Raw genomic sequence first — 8,830 nt, 5'->3', positions numbered from 1 at the left:
GGGGCCATAATCCAGAAGTGGAAAGAACATAATTTCACTACCAGGTGCTCCTCGCGAGATTTCTGACAGAGAAGTAAAAAGAACTAATGCCGCGTACACACGGTTGGACTTTTCAGCTACAAAAGTTTGACAGCCCGTCCGACAGACTTTCGACGGACTTTTGGCGGACTTTCAACCGACTTTCTAACAACCGGACTTGCCTACACACGATCACACAAAAGTCTGACAGATTCATACGTGATGACGTACACCGGACTAAAATAAGGAAGTTGATAGCCAGTAGCCAATAGCTGCCCTAGCGTGGGTTTTTGTCCGTCGGACTAGCATACAGACGAGCGGATTTCTGGGTCCAGCGGAGTTACGACGTAAAGATTTGAAGCATGTTCCAAATCTAAAGTCCGGCAGATTTGCGACTGGAAAAGTCCGGTGAAGCCCACACATGATCGGATTGTCCGCCGGATTTGGTCCGTCGGACAAGTCCGGTCGAAAAGTCCGACCGTGTGTACACGGCATAAGAGTTGTCCAAGAGCCAAGGACCACTTGTGAGAGAGCTCCAGAAAGACCTGGAATTAGCAGGTACAATTGTTTCGAAGAAAACAATAGGTAATGCACTAAACCCCCTTGGCCAGTATGCACGCTCACCACGAAAGACTCCATCGCTGAAGAAAAAAGCATGTTGAAGCTCGTTTTAAAGTTTGCTGCACAACATTTAGACAAGGCTGTAAAATACTGGGAGAATATAATCTGATCAGATGAGACCAAAATTGAACTCTTTGGATGCCATAATACACACCATGTTTGGAGGTCAAATGGCACTGCACATAACCTCAGAAACACCATACCAACAGTGAAGTTTGGAGGTGGGAACATCATGGTGTGGGGCTGTTTTTCAGCATACGGTACTGGCAAACTTCATATCGATGAAGGAAGGATGAATGGAAAAATTTACCACTCTGGATAAAAATCTAGTGCCATCTACCTGGATGATGAAAATGAAATGAGGGTGGATATTTCAGCAAGACAATGATCCCAAACACAAATCCATGGAAACTCTCAATTGGTTTCAAATAAAGAAAATAAAGCTGCAAGAATGGCCCAGCCAATCACCTGACTTAAATCCAATAGAAAATCAATGGAAAGAACTAAAGATCACCCATGGAACCTTCAAGGTTTAAAGACACTGTGAAAGAATGGGCCAAAATCACACCTGAGCAATGCATGCGACTATACAGGAGATATCATGAAGCTGTCATTACCAACAAAGGATTTTATACAAAGTACTAAATACATTTCAATTTGCGTGTTCAGTACACATGCAGAGGACCTTTTGGTTCAAATATGGGTTGGAGCATCAGTGCTAGAAATGCCTCTTGTGAACACCCTTTGGCAAATCCCTGAATAACTTTATTAGGGAGGTCACTGGGGCAAGAGTACGTTTTTGCCACAGAAACAGAAGGCAAAATCCCTATCTAGGAAACCCAGTGATTTCCCCTGCTGAGCTGTTGTGTTCTGACAGGGGGACAGCCCCCTGCCAGAACACTTTGATCAGCACTTTCTGCCATTGGCTGAGAGCGCTGATTGGGAGTCAGTCGGCTACTGGTTTTCCAGCATGCACATCTCACAGAAGCCGGACATTTTTTTTTTTTAACCGCCAAATGTCTCCCGACATTCTGCCCATGTGTATGGGGCTTAAGGCTAGGATTAGTTATTATTGTGTAAGTCCTGGACCCCCAAGTCCTCCATATCCATTAACTTCTTCACAATGATGGGGTACCCCTACTTTGTCATAGTGGGGGATGTCTATTGGTCTTTGCGCCCATCTTGTCTTAGGACATTTCTGACTTTTGGGCCCAGAACTTTGTCTGCAGAAGCTGGAATTTCTGTCTCTGCTTCCACCCTGTTTCATGCTGTCAAATTTGCCAGCATCCAAGCAAAAATTGGTGGACTTTGATGCAGCTTGTTTCCCAAGGAGTCATAGCTATTCTCCCAGAAAAAGAGAAGTTCCAAGGTTTCTATTCAAATCTGTTCTCATGGCAATAGTTGACATCTGTTGCATACTGAATAGAACGCTTCTCTTTTCTATTCAGTACGCAAAACCTTCCTCTAGGTGCAAACATTTCACATGGAATAAACCAATTCTGTCATTGTATCCCTTTATCTTGGGGACTTTCTGGCCTCTGTGGGTATCAAGGATGCCTATTTGTCCCCATCTTCATGTTTTTTAGCTTTGGTTAAATATTTGTCCCACGTTGTACAGCAAACTTCAAAAAAGTATAGGCATTTCCATAAAATAACATAAAATAAAAATTACTTTATGTGAAAACCATTAAAAAAATCAAAAACAGAATCACTGATTTGGAAAAAGGATCACCCCCTTATGTCAGTATTTTGTTGGACCACCTTTTGCTTTAATTAAAGCCTTTAATCTATTGGGATATGTCTCTACTAACTTTGCACATCTAGACTTTGCAATATTTGCTCACTCTTCTTTGCAGAACTGCTGAAGTTCCGTTAAATTTGATGGTGACCATTTGTGGACTTCAGTCTTCAAGTCATTCCACAGATTTCTAATATGGTTTGTCTGGGCTCTGAATAGGCTATGCAAGGACATTCACCTTTTTCTCTTTTAACCATTGTGGACATTTTTCCTGTGCTTTGGTCATTGTCATGTTGGAAGGTAAACCTTCTTCCCATTGACAATTTCTTGGCAGAGGGCAGCAGATTTCCCTCAAGAATTTGATGGTATTTTGCCCCATGCATTTTCTTCTATCCTGACAAGTACTGCAGTCCCTACTGCAGATAAATACCTCCATAACAGAATCTTACCACCTCTATGCTTTACTGTAGGAATTATGTTATTTGGATGGTGAGCTGTATTAGATTTATGTCAGACATATCATATGGTATTGAGGCGAAATAATTCAAGTTTAGTCTGGTATCCATGGGAAGAAGGTTTACCTTCCAACAGGACAATGACCAAAGCACACACCAAAAATTACCACACAGTGGTTGAAGGAGAAAAAGGTGAATGTCCTTGGATGGCTTATTCAGAGCCCAGACAAACCATATTGAAAATCTGTGGAATGACTTGAAGACTGCAGTCCACAAACTGTCACCATCAAATTTAGCTAAAAATGAGCAGTTCAGCAAAGAAGAGTGGGTAACTATATCAAAGTCTAGATGTGCAAAGTTAGTAGAGACATATCCCAACAGACTAAAGGCTGTAATTAAAACAAAAGGTGGTCCAACAAAATACTGTCATAAGGAGCATGATTCTGTTTTTGAACTTTTTTTTATTTTTTTCTGACATGGTGGTGTTATATCTTTTACTTTGATGTTAAAAGTTGCACTAGTAACAAAAACGGTGTCTGTCCTCATTTCAGGCTGCAAAGCAACAAAATGTGATTATTTAAAGGGGGTGATTCTTTTCTATACCCACTGTAATTCCTGTGTCCTGTACTGTACAATTAAAATAATCCTTTTACGTGCTCTGTACTTTTCCTATAAAGTGAAATTCCAGTGTTCCCTTCTTCCCCGTTAAACCTCTCTCCAATCTTTTTTCTTGTCTTCTTCTTACAAGAAAACATGTGCTTATCTTTTTCCCTGCAATCTTCTGGCTTAAAAAAATATTAAAAAAGGGAAGAGGAAGCTTGTAAAAATGTGAAAGTTATAATCACTTTAAGGTAAACTCTGCAATTGAACCTTACTAAAAGGGCTTTATACTTTTCCTTAATAAGGCTGGGTTCACACCAGTACAAATTGGATGAGGGAAGAGAAGAGAGCACTCAAGAATGGCTGGGAATCATCGGAGCAGTGATGTCACCCATAGACTCCCATGTCTCAGCCATTGCCCGCACTTCCTCATGTCTCCTGCAGCCACCACTGATTTACACAGGGGAGCCAGATCATGTGACTGGACTGGAGCAGGCTGCAAATAGGTAAGTATATACATATTTTTTTTTACACTGGTTAATTAGCAAAAGTGGTAGGAGGAGGGAGGGGACGTTTTTTCATCTTCTAAATAAATGTTTTAACTCTAATTCCACTTACTATTATTATCCTTATATTTATTAAAATTACCCCCAATTCATCATATTTTTAATTCTTCATACTTTACTTTCAACTTTTTTGTGCTTTTTGGAAGATTGTTGGTCTGCTGGCTGTTGTGGTTCCACAGCCACAGACCTCCAGCCCATACACCTTAACCTAATTAACCTAATTGCCTCCACTATATATTCAAGCTGCTCTCCTCCAGGGAGCAAAAAGGCCAGTAGAAGGAGCTGTGAGCCCCGAGCGCGTAGCCTGTACTATCCCTGCATTATCCCCAACACCAGCCTGGACGTTTGCCGTGCATCAGTGACATCATTTCCTCTTCTGCACTCCAGAGTGGTCAGCGTGGAGCTTTCCATGCACTGGATGCAGCAGTTCAGCCTGTGTACAGACTCCACACCCAGACGCCTGAAGGAATGAAATCTGAGCCGGAAACAAGATAACAGCACATCCCAGGACACTTTTCCATCTCAAAGAAACACCTCCACCCTGTGAACCAGTAAGTGTAATTGTTACACTAACTTTTATTTTTGCATAAACAAGCTACCACAGTTGGCGCCTCCACACCCCTCCTTTTTTCAACATTGATTATCAACAGAGGTAATGGACACCCTCTGAGGATGGCTGCCTCCTCATTCTAGAATTTACCTGCCTTATTTTAATGTGCTATTATAGCTACCATTGTACTATTTACCTTAGACATCACATGTTGCGGAGCGCCGGAAAACCCCCCCTTTTGTTTCTCTGACGTTTATAAGGATAGTTACGTTTAGGCTGGAATTCTACTTTAATACAAGTCAAGTTTAGGTACTGACATAGTTCTTTTTAAAAATTAATGCAATTATTTTTTATTGAATACAGACTATTAATTGGTGTTTTTATATTTACCTGGAGGCTTGCTTAAAAAAATACTCTAAAAGAATATGTTATCACATCAATCTAATCATATGTTGACTATAACTTTTTTTCAAGCTATTAAACTTTCCTAGCTATAGAAAATTATTTTTTAAACAAAAGTGGAAGGCAAGAGAAGTATTGTTTTCTTAATGGAGTCACATTTCATTTCCGAGGGTAAGCCTAGCAGGATGTGGCCACAGTGATTGACAGGTGTGGAATGCCTTGTAAACAATGATACAATATCCTAGCTATAAAAAAAACTATACAGAAACGGCTCCTGCATAAAAAAGGTCAATGCAGAAAAAGTGCAAACAGCAAAGCAGCACAGTGGCTAAGTGGTTAGCACTTTCACCTAGCAGCACCAGGGTTGACAGTTTGAATCCCAACCACGGCACTGCACTACCTGCCTGGAGTTTGTAGGTTCTCTCTGTGCCTGCATGGGTTTCCTCCCACACTCCAAAGCTATACTGGTGGGTTAATTGGCTCCTGTCTAAAGGAGCCAATCCCAGTATGTGTATGTATGAATGAGAGTTAGGGACCTTAGATTGTAAGCTCCTTGAGGGCAGGGACTGATGTGAATGTACAACATATATGTAAAGCACTGTGTAAATTGTCAATCCTATATCAGTAGCTGTAATAAATAAAAGCACCTGTAACTAAAACCCATATATGACAGTAATCTAATTCCTAACAATCAAGTAGAATGCAAAGAGATGTAGCAAAACACTCCAAGTACATTTGTAATCCTTACACATAGATACAGTGCCTTGAAAAAGTATTCACACCCCTTGAAATTTTCCACATTTTGTCACGTTACAACCGAAAACACACATTTATTTTATTGTGAGTTTATGTGATAGACCAACACAAAGTGGCACATAATTGTGAAGTGGAAGAAAAATTATAAATGGTTGTCCACATTTTTTACAAATGTGGCATTTTTCTTTGCAAAACAGCTCAAGCTTGGACGGAGGGCATCTGTAAACAGCAATTTTCAAGTCTTGCCACAGATTCTCAATTGGATTTAGACCTGGACTTTGACTGGGCCATTCTAACACATTGATATGCTTTGATCTGCACCATTGCATTGTAGCTCTGGCTTTCTGTTTAGGGTCGTTGTCCTGTTGAAAGGTGACCTCTGCCCCAGTCTCAAGTCTTTTGCAGAATCTACCAGGTTTTCTTCTAAGATTACCCTGTATTTGGCTCTATCCATCTTCCCGTCAACTCCTACCAGTTTCCCTGTCCCTGCTGAAGAAAAGCATTCCCACAATATGATGCTGCCACCACCATGTTTCACCATGGGGATGGTGTGTCTGGGTGATGTGCACTGTCAGTTTTCTGCTACACATAGCGTTCTGCTTTTAGACCAAAAAGTTAAATTTTGGTCTCATCTAACCAGAGCACCTTCTTCCACAAGTTTGCTGTGTCCCCCATATGGCTTCTCGCAAACTGCAAACGGGACTTCTTATGGCTTTCTTTCAACAATGGCTTTCTTCTTGCCACCCTTCCATAAAGGCCAGATTTGTGGAGTGCACGACTAATAGTTATCCTGTGGACAGATTCTCTCACCTGAACTGTGGATCTCTGCAGCTCCTCCAGAGTTACCAGGGACCTCTTGGCTGCTTCTCTGATTAATGCTCTCCTTGCCCGCCTTGTTAGTTTAGGTGGACAGCCATGTCTTGGTAGGTTTTCAATTGTGCCATACTCTTTCCATTTTCTGAACATGTTCAAAGCTTGGGATATTTTTTTTTATAACCTAACCCTCCTTTAAACTTCTCCACAACTTTATCCCTGACCTTTCTGGTGTGGTCCTTGGCTTTCATGATGCTCTTTGTTCATTAAGGTTCTCTAACAAACCTCTGAGGGCTTCACAGGAGAGCTGTATTTATACTGAGAATACATTACACACAGGGGTACTCTATTTACTAATTAGATGACTTCTGAAGGCAATTGGTTCCACTAGATCAGAGTAAATTGGGCTAAATAAAAATGCATACCACACTTTTCAGATATTTATTTGTAAACAATCTTTAAAACCATTTATCATTTTCCTTCCACTTCACAATTATGTGCCACTTTGTGTTGGTCTATCACATAAAATCCCAATAAAATACATGTACATTTTTGGTTGTAACATGACAAAATGTGGAAAATTTCAAAAGGTATGAATACTTTTTGAAGGAATTGTATATCTGAGTCAGTTGGGCTAATAACAACACGACAGCACCACACCCTCATATGAACTAGAAAGATTTTTTATATAAAAAACAATAGACTTCAGGAGTTGCACCGTGTAAACATTACGTACAACAGTGAATCTGAACCCTGTCCTCAAGTACCCCCAACAGGCCATATTTTGGGAATTTATCTTAGATAAAATACAGTGGAGACGGAAAGTATTCAGACCTCCTTAAATTTTTCACTCTTTGTTACTTGATTTGATTGTAGCCGTATTAGTGCAATTGTGACAGAGAAAATTGAGTACTGTCTGTGATACTTTTTTTATTTGCACTAACATACAATTTTTCAGGACAAGCTTTCGGGGTATGTCCCCTTCTTCAAGGTCCAAGCAGTACTGATTCACAAATTTTTAAGCAGCATGTTAAAGAAAAAAAAAAAAAAGGGGAAAACCAAACACATACAAATCAATGGTAATAAAGATAGCAGCAGAGTTAGTGAGATAAGACAGAGGAGAGAGCTATAGAATGCAGGGGGGGATACTAGTCACAGAGGGGTCATAAAACTTTTGCATAATGTGTAAGGAAACCCATATATATAAATTCAGGCCGTTATTTTTCGTGTCAAAAAGAAGTATCATTCTAAGTTCAAACGTTTTCCTTTCCTGGATAGTTCTGAAATTCCCTTTAAGAACTAAAACATTGAGGTTTTCTATAGTGTGGTCCGGCTGTGAGAAATGATGTCCCACAGGTGTGCATAAACTGTCTTCTTTATGTTCTTTAATGGTATGTCTGTGCAAATTCATCCTCGCTTGAAACTCTTTGTTATATTGCAGCCATTTGCTAAAATCATTTAAGTTCATTTTTTCCTCATTAATGTACACACAGCACCCCATATTGACAGAAAAACATAGACTTGTTGACATTTCTGCAGATTTATTAAAAAAGAAAAACTGAAATATCACATGGTCCTAAGTATTCAGACCCTTTGGTCAGTATTTAGTAGAAGCACCGTTTTGATCTAATACAGCCATGAGTCTTTTTGGGAAAAATGCAACAAGTTTTTCACACCTGGATTTTATTTATTTATTTATTTCAGGTACTTATATAGCGCCGTCAATTTACGCAGCGCTTTACATATATATATTATACATTCACATCAGTCCCTATACCCTCAAGGAGCTTACAATCTAAGGTCCCTAACTCACATTCATACCTATACTAGGGCCGATTTAGACAGGATCCAATTAACCTACCAGCATGTCTTTGGAGTGTGGGAGGAAACCGGAGTACCCGGAGGAAACCCACGCAGACACAGGGAGAACATGCAAACTCCAGGCAGGTAGTGTCATGGTCGGGATTCGAACCAGCGACCCTTCTTACTGCTAGGCGATTTGGGGATCCTCTGCCATTCCTCCTTGCAGATCCTCTCCAGTTCTGTCAGGTTGGATGGTAAACATTGGTGGACAGCCATTTTTAGGTCTCTCCAGAGATGCTCAATTGGGTTTAAGTCAGGGCTCTGGCTGGACCATTCAAGAACAGTCATGGAGTTGTTGTAAAGCCACTCCTTTGTTATTTTAGCTGTGTGCTTAGGGTCATTGTCTTGTTGGAAGGTAAACCTTCGGCCAAGTCTGAGATCCTGAGCACTCTGGAGAAGGTTTTCGTCCAGGATATCCCTGTACTTGGCCTCATTCATCTTTCCCTCT

Source organism: Aquarana catesbeiana, linkage group LG05 (assembly GCF_042186555.1).
Source record: "Aquarana catesbeiana isolate 2022-GZ linkage group LG05, ASM4218655v1, whole genome shotgun sequence".
In the NCBI taxonomy this organism is placed as follows: domain Eukaryota; kingdom Metazoa; phylum Chordata; class Amphibia; order Anura; family Ranidae; genus Aquarana; species Aquarana catesbeiana.
The sequence above is the reverse complement of the archived record's forward strand: the minus strand, read 5'-3'. Positions refer to the sequence as shown.